At 39.7% G+C, this 8,672-nt stretch overlaps 1 long non-coding RNA gene across 1 annotated transcript; it reads left to right on the top strand.

The window, feature by feature from the left end:
* Positions 1 to 2,891, top strand: LOC131253357 (uncharacterized). The gene is made up of 3 exons (XR_009175109.1): positions 1 to 186; positions 699 to 822; positions 2,644 to 2,891. It is a non-coding gene; the product is annotated as an uncharacterized LOC131253357 (long non-coding RNA).
* The last annotated feature ends 5,781 nt before the right edge of the window (positions 2,892 to 8,672 follow it).

Genomic DNA, 8,672 nt, shown 5'->3' with positions numbered 1-8,672 from the left:
TTTGCCATTTAAGTGTCTGGTCAACAGGAGAAATGTTTCTTCTACTTCTACAGCTCATGATTCCAGCTCATTGGCCATTTGATTGCAAGAAATAACTATTCCAGTTCTGCAGGTTTTTATTCCAGATTACAACGTCTCTGTTGCTGAATTAGTAATACCCGGGAGTGACCTTTCACAACACATCAGGTCTGAGAAGAATGCTTGCAAGACTCTTTTTTATTCATTTGATGGTAGATTGACAGTTAGTAGGAACCACCAGTATTTAGCAAATATTTTACCATTTGTTAATTTCCATAAGGAAAAAAAAAAAAAACAACGCATCCTATAATGGAAGGTGTATCCCAGGACTCTTTCTGTTCAGGTGACTCTTATCCATTGCCTTAGTGGATTGAGTTCTCCCCCTTTTACCAAAAAAAGAAAAAAAAAAAAAAAGCATTGCTTATCAAAAGGGAAAAGGGAAAGAAAGTAAAAAATAAAAAGAAGGAAGGACGCGTGTTCTCAATCTGCTGTGTTCATTTTCACCAGTAGCCTATCAAAGTGTGGAAATACTTACACTGAGTGAAGTTCCCAAGCTAGTAAACATAATATCTTTAACTTTTAGGAGTACAGTAGCTTCCAGAAGGAACAATTTTGCACATGTTCTCTATGCTTCATGCATTCTTCCCTTGACATGCAGTGTTTTCATAACTGTTTGGCAGTACTGCTGGTCATGAGGCATCAGGCACTGGCAGCATGAAATTTTTGATGAATGGGTGTTTACTTTTAGCTACATCTGATAGTTCCACTACTGAAATCATTAAAGAGATCGGAGAAGATAATATGGTAAGTTCCATGAAATAGACTTGTTAAATCGTTATCTACATGGATATGTCGATGAATGCAGTAGAGGATGGGAATTCCTACTTGTCTTTAAGTATAGATTCTTGCTTCTGTTGTCAATATGAATCATTCTGGAATTCACCTACCTCAAATAGAACTTAGAACTTAGTTAACTTTCTGGACTACTAAGGGCCTTTTAGCTATTTAAGCAGGTATGAGGCCTTTTTGCTCCTATATGTCTTCTATTTGCTTGTTGATGAGAATGTATTTGCATGATATGCATGTGGAATACTGATCAAACCCCAGCTGCCCATGGTTTCCCGTAAGGATTATTGTCTCCGATAAGTCTATAACCTATAAAGGGTAACAATCTCAGCCAGTCTCCTTGTCCATGCCCTTAGTCTGTTTTTTTTGTGCATATCTAATGCATAAACCTCTATTAAGGGCAACGGCCATCCAAGATCTGAAGAAGAACAGGATATTGTGGATCTCAATAAACATACTCATTACCCTAGATAACGCCAGAGATGGCATCCAATGTGTTGGTAGCGAGCTGGCAATGATGTGCTGAGGCTGAGTAACCTCAAACTATGACGCTAATCCAAACTACTTTCTATAAACCTTAAATTAGAATATTTATCTTTAAGTAATAGAAATGTGATCACTGGCATTTGATCCATCAATGTGCTCTTCCCGGTTTGTTTATAGATTTTATCTCACACTCTTATTTCACATTGTTTAGTTTGTGACAATCAAAACTAGTCAAACTCCTTTTCCAAACCGTTAGGTGACGACAAAGGAATTAAATTAGTAACATGGACTGTCATGAATGCTTCCAAAACACTTGATGTCCTATGGTCTAACTGGGGGTATGGCCCTTGGTAGAGGGGAAAGGTGGATTCATGTAGCCGACCCCAATTAATTGGAATAAGGCTTAGATGATGATGATGAAAGAATGCTTCCAAAAGATTGCCAATAAACTCTCTTTGGATCCACTATTATAACAATGACAAACTGCTATTCAACTCATTTGTTTCCTCTTGATAATTATTATTATTATTTTTTTTTGCTGTTTTCAATGGATTGTTTTCCTCTTTATATTAATAGCCCTCCAAAGAAAATGCTACAGAAAATGGGAAGGGGTGTGCTCTGGTGGTACCGTTGCCACTGCAACCTACGGTGGTACCTGGCAGAAGTGGGCCCCACTTGATGTATTCATGATATGTGACCCGTCCTTCAGATGCATTGGCACATGTTGCCAACAGGGCCTGATATCAGCCCAAATTGGAACTCAGATAGGCCACAGCATGGGCGACAAGTTGAGAGGGTACCCCCACCCTTGATTTGCATGGGGGCTGACTGTGTTGTGTATATGGAATCCAGGCTGTGAAGACCCTTCATATGCCCTGGAAAAAGGATCAGGACAAAAATCAGATGTTCTGCAATTTAGGCGGGCCCTGGTGAGAATCAAGGGTGGGCGTCTCCTCGCTTGTTGTTCGTTGTACTGTGGCCCACCAGAGTTTTGAATTGATCTAATTTTGGGCCATGGGGGCAGCCTGAGGGGATGCATCTGATGGATGGGTTGGATGTGAAATATACACCATGTGGACCCCACATCTGCTTGGTAATACCATGAGTTTACAGTGGTACCAGTACCACTTGTGCACCCATCAACAGGGAATTCTCCAACCATTTTGTTTATGCTTTTTTAACTTTCTTCAGGCTGTCTTCCTCTTCTTTTCTCAATGATTACGTGGAACTTCCTAACAAGTTATTATTTGTAACTATTACGATAGAATGACTAATGTGATTTTCTCTGTTTAGTTTATATTTGGTGCCAAAGTACACGAAGTACCTGCTTTACGTGATAAAGGATCCACCCTTAAAACACCTCTTCAATTCGCGCGTGTTGTCAGGTATGTCATCAAAGTGCAAGATCTCTTTGCTTTGGCAAATGTGATATTTCTTATGACGGTTCACTAACCCTCAAAAGGTCCTGCAGTTGTTTTCAAGTATACGTTCCAACTGTCCCATATTAATTTCTTGTGAATCCGGTTGAATTTGAATGGTTCATGTTGGAACTAGCATTGCTTCTTATGGAATGGTTATATTTGTTAGAGATTCAGGAAAGTTCTCATTTAAATCATTTTATCGAGTGTTGCTTGGGATAATGTGACCATTTGAGGAATAGGAAAATGATAATCACAAATGTCTGTACCTGTCTCCCTTATGCGGAATAGGTTAGCCATTTGGAAAATCCATTTGTTATATCACTTAGCTGGAATGTGGAGGACTTCAACTTCTCAGCCCAGGTCTCTAAAATCCTCCCCTCAGGGGCCTCTCTTGCAATGTATCCGACAATTGGACTATCAGACAGAGAGTGGACAGCCTGGAATATCTCATCCATTAAAGCACTCCCATCATCACTCTTTGCCTTGATGTGTATCATGATCTCAAGGTTGACAGCCTCCCTAGCAGATTTCTTCAGGGTTCCTAACAAAGAAGCCTTCTTCTGAGTACACAAGAAATGAATCTGTTTCTCCATGAAGACCATGATTGTTTCTGGGAACTCATATCCGAGCAACCAGACGTTCAACGCTGAAGATTTCAGATAACGTAGATCATCAGACGCTGGGGGACTAGCAATTACAAGCACATCAGAAGCACCCCAGAACTCAGTTTTGTGTTCCTTCCAGTGAGAATAGAACACTTTCAGCCGCTTCTGGAAGTTATAAAGATTGATCGTGTAAGCACTGGGTGCCCCAGCAGCATTTTTGTCAGAAGGTTTTGCATTGCCATTTCAGTGTTCTGCCATTAAAGCTATGTTGGTTCTAGAGCAACTGAAATCCGCAACAAACCAAACAGAAAAATGCAGAGATAACCACAAATTTCAGAGAAGGTATGTCTCTTCTTTCCTCTCTTCTATTTCACGAACAGAATGTAGTTCATCTGCAAATTACAGTTTTTTTTAAGGATTTAGAACTTTAAAAAAAAAAAAGAAAACTACTGGTTGAAAAGAAGAAAAAATAACATTTTCATTATATATATATATATATATATATATATATATATATAAACCCATGATCCAAACTTCAATTCCTGGTTTCCAAATTCCTGTTATACAATCATCATCTGAGCCTTTCTTCCATCGATTTGGGGTTGGCTTTAAGTGGTAGATCGGCAAAAAGAAATTATGATTGGCTGCCAACTAGACATTCACCTTCCTCTTTACCAAGGTCTTGGAACCGGAAATGGCAAAGGTTCACATTGATACCGACTCACATGCCAAACATAATTCCACACTACACAATTAAGACTGCTAACAAGCTACTCGCTTATTGCAGCAACATTTTAAAACAGCAAAAATGCCCCTATTCCCAGTGGAGGTAAACTCCACACTGTTGATGGGGCTGACAGGTACAATCTGAAACGTTGGTTGCTACACACGCGTATGCCTCCAAATTACCTAAATACATGTTACATTTGTTTCAAATTCCTCCCCATGTTCCTTGAAAATCCAAAGTTCATGATCCTCTGAAAACTATTTGCATGGGAAAAATTGCCTCTGGCTGATGCATAAAGAGCTTTGGTAAGCCCACATGCATGTTCAAGTCAGCTAATGCACATGCCACCACATATTCTAGCAAGACGAACAAGTGGAATGTCCAAGCCATCCATCATCATGAGATTCCCTATCCCAAGAATCAGGTCAGTCCACTAGTCAGGTGGGCCACAATCAACTGAACGAATGTACGGTTGTGAAAAAAATAATTTAGCCAAAGTTTTCTAATCCGTTTGGCTTATTTCTACTATCATGGCACACCAACTGAATGGGCCACCTTTATCTTTGGGCTCTACACAGTGAACTCCACCTAGTGGATGGCTTGGATGTTTCACTGGCCTACCATACTAGCATATACAGTGGGTGGTGCATTAGCTGACTTGTAGACACGTGTGGGCTTAGCAAAACTCCATACATACATATATAGATTTTACACAAGAATTGCTCATTGCCGATACTTTATTGTCCACCCAGCAGATAACCTCAAGTATATCTGCTGACAAATAACAAAATAGTAAGTGTTGTCTACCTGATGAGTGGATGGGGCTGAATTTTACACAAGGTGATCCTCAAAGTGGGGTTAACCAATTAGACAGGTTGGATGTTGCACACAAATGCATTTTGAAAGTTATATCCGCTGGCAGATAGTAGCCTATCATCCAACCATACATAAATATGTATGTACATATGTACAGACATAAAAACATACAGACGGTAACTTTTCAATATTTTCCAACCGGTTGGTTATGAGCCTTGTCGTCCTGGACCGAGTCACAATCGTAAGCGAGTTTCTCTTGGCTTGGTGTCTCACTGAGTGGTGTTTCAGTTGAATCACAGAGTTTAGAACTATGTTCTAATTAGGCATCCAAGAAAGGAGCCCTTCTTGAAGCATAATTCCAACGTATCTGTTTTCTATTGTTCTGATATTTTATTCAATCAGATCCATTCTCACTCTAAAGTTTTATTTCTTAACCATATGCATCATATATGCAGATGATATCCTAACCATATGTACAGCAGGTCCAATTGGGAATGGACCGCTAAAAAAAGAAGATCAGTGGTTGGACAATCCTGTTTAACCAGTTTTGTATAAATGGACACTAAAGACAGGCTAGCAATGGCTCATCTTGAATGAAAAGTTCATTGATAAGACAGTCGGGAATGGGTAGGATTGTCCAGAAAAGGCTTTTTTTTTTTTTTTGGTTTGTGGCCAAATAATGGTAGAGTGCATTGGATGAATGGTCTGAAACAAGTCCATCCCTGCATATGTATATAATCGTATGATACAGTTATGTGTATGTATTTATGAATATAACTGTATGATGGTTGAATGGATGGATGGAGGAATCAAAGATATTTTTTTGGGTCTGGTTTCATGGACCAAATGGTAATAGAGATGCAGTTTCATAAATGAAAGCAGTTGCAAGCACTGACAAGTTGTTGCTATCTTCTGATTATGCAGGTGTATCTTGTTGGGAAATAGGAATTTTGCAGTTCCTATACTTTCATTTGGTCATTTTGTTAGACACTAGTGCATTAAATGCAGATTGCATTGCGCTGTTGTGTATTGATTCCAACATCTAAAGATCTTTTCAAACTGTATTGTGCTCTCCCAGTGAATGCTATGAAGTTTAGAAACGCTCTTACCTGAACCTCTAATGGCTAGGATGAATTCTAATCTTTTATTTTGTTAATTGGTTTCAGTTGATTAAACTAGTCACTTTTCATGGATTTGAGCTGATTATTTGTAATATATGAAGGGTTGACTAAACTAGCCTTTTCGTGGATTGAATTTGGTTGTTTGTAGTATATGTAGGAAGGGCTCAAAAGAAGGTTGAACAAGAGAAGATACCAAGTAGCCAATTCAAGGCGAGGCATAGCCAACCGTTGAAGTTTCGGGTAATTTCTTTTGTACGGGAGGGTAAGTCAATTTTTGTTAGAGTGGGCCACTTGGGTCATTTCTTCTAAAAATAGGATTCTTACCAAACAATAGTGTGAATTATTTTTTGAATGACTATCCGTCGCTACTATGCAACGGACCTTATCCGTCGCAGATTAAACGACGGATTTTACCCGTCGGAAAAAAAACGACTCAGTAAACAGATTTAGTTTTACGACGGATATGGTCCGTCGCAAATCAGCGATTTTGGCGTAGTGGCCAAACCGTACATCTTGGTAGACCTTATCCGTTGCTTATTTTTTTAGTGACGACTAATTTTTTGGATAGTATGGGTGGATTTTTAATTTTTACGACGAATTTTATCCGTCGGGAAAAAACGACTCAGTAAACAGGCTGACCATTTATTTGATTTTACGACGGATTTGGTTTATCGCAAATCAGCAATTTTGGCCTAGTGGCCAAACCGTAAATCTGGTGGGCCACGTCATGTAAACCGTACAACTCAATGGTCATCCTAAACTAAAACTCGGTGAGAACAGTGAGAAATATACAATCACGCCTAAAACTTATATATCCATTTCGTGGGATATATATATAAACAACATGGTGGATTAACACATTCCGTCTGCAGGTTTCTCGTGGGCGTCCCCTCCCCAACGCTCTACGTTGTGTCCTTAGGAACATGGATTGCCTACTCATGCTACCAGTAGCTAGTGGATGCCCTGTGGGCCTCACCATGATGTATATATTTTATTCATTCCATTCATCTATTTTGCCAGATCATTTTATCGCATGAGCCCAAAAACGAAGAAGATCAAAATCTCACGTAGACCATTCCATAGTAAACAGTGGTGATTGACCGCCACCATTAAAAACTTCATAGGGCCTTGATAGTTTTGGATCACGCTAATATTTGTGTTTTACCTTCATCTAAGTTCTTATGACCCGATCAAGAAAAATAAACGTGGCAGTGGGCCTAGTAAGTTTTTAACGGTGGGTGCTCGATCATTACTGTTTTTGTGTGGTGTGGTTCACATGAGACTTTGGATAAAATCATTTTTACGCCTATTCCCTAAAATAATCTGGAAAAAGATGGACGGCTTGGATATAACATATACACCGTGGTAGGACCAACTTAGCACACACCAGTGGCCCCCTCGCTACTGGCAGCGTGGCATTTACAGGTTACGTTGGAGCCACGCATCTTATACTCATGCTAATTACGAAAAAGGTGTGATTCTTCATCAAAATTTTAGAATTTTCCCGCCAAAATATTTTTTAAATTTTTTGAATTAAAAAGTGCAGTGTGTGTGCTTTGTCCCACATCGGAAATATAAAGAATAGTTTTGTGGTTTATATGAGATGTTGAGAAGGATATTCTTACTTGGAGCTTTTTGGAGGAGATGAAACACGGGTTGCGTGTTCCGATGATGCTTTGGAACACACTGCTGGCACGCACGCACGCGCTCGGGCTCGGGCATGGGCACGGCGTGGGCGTGGGCGGTGAGGCAGTGTGGGTAGTGGCGCTAGATAACGCACTTTGCACTTCACAATCGAAATGTTGGAAATGAGCACGAGTTTTATAGGTGGGAGAAGCAGTCGGATCTTAAATCAAACGTCCCAGTAGTTTCTTAAGCGGATAGCTACCTTAAAAGCCACAATGGTCCGACGGGCCATGATGATCCAGCGGTCAAATCTTCAGATCTAATGACTAGAAATGTCTAGGATTAATGGACAACGAGAAACGTTTTTCAAACGTGTTGGACCATTGAATACCACACAAAGAACGAGTTTAAACACGAGGCCTATATAAAGCTGGACCATTCGATCCGATTTCATCATCTCGACACACCATCTCTCCCATCGAATCAGATTACAATCCATAGCTTCATTTTAGAATATTGTTATCATCTCCATCGTCTAAATCTGCCAGAATAATCTACTGCATTAAATTGTTCCATAGTGGACCTATCGTGATTCTTGCGTTGGATCCAGATAAGGCTTGTCTTATCCTGGAAGCAGTTCGCCTAATCAGCAATTGATAAGGGGCGAATCACGCTTTAAGGACAGCGTATTTTATACGTAATTCAACCTAGTGATAATCTTTATTTATTTATTTTTCATTGTATCTAAAAGAAACTTTTCTAACAATCTTAAAGCGTAATTATAAATACCAAAAGTGTTGCATCAATCAAATTGATGAACCGGATCTGATCCGATTGGACCGATTCGATGGTTCAAATTTCACTAGATGGTAGGACAAGCTAAAATTCCTCCGCTATGAAGATCTTCTATATCCTGGACCCGACTCTCCAGCCTCTGCCTGAAGCAAAGGATACTGACACTTCAAAACAGGTTGTTGCTAGAATCATACGACAAGAAGATGAACTG

The sequence above is a fragment of the Magnolia sinica genome, chromosome 8 (genome assembly GCF_029962835.1).
Source record: "Magnolia sinica isolate HGM2019 chromosome 8, MsV1, whole genome shotgun sequence".
NCBI lineage: Eukaryota > Viridiplantae > Streptophyta > Magnoliopsida > Magnoliales > Magnoliaceae > Magnolia > Magnolia sinica.
The sequence above is the reverse complement of the archived record's forward strand: the minus strand, read 5'-3'. Positions and strand labels throughout refer to the sequence as shown.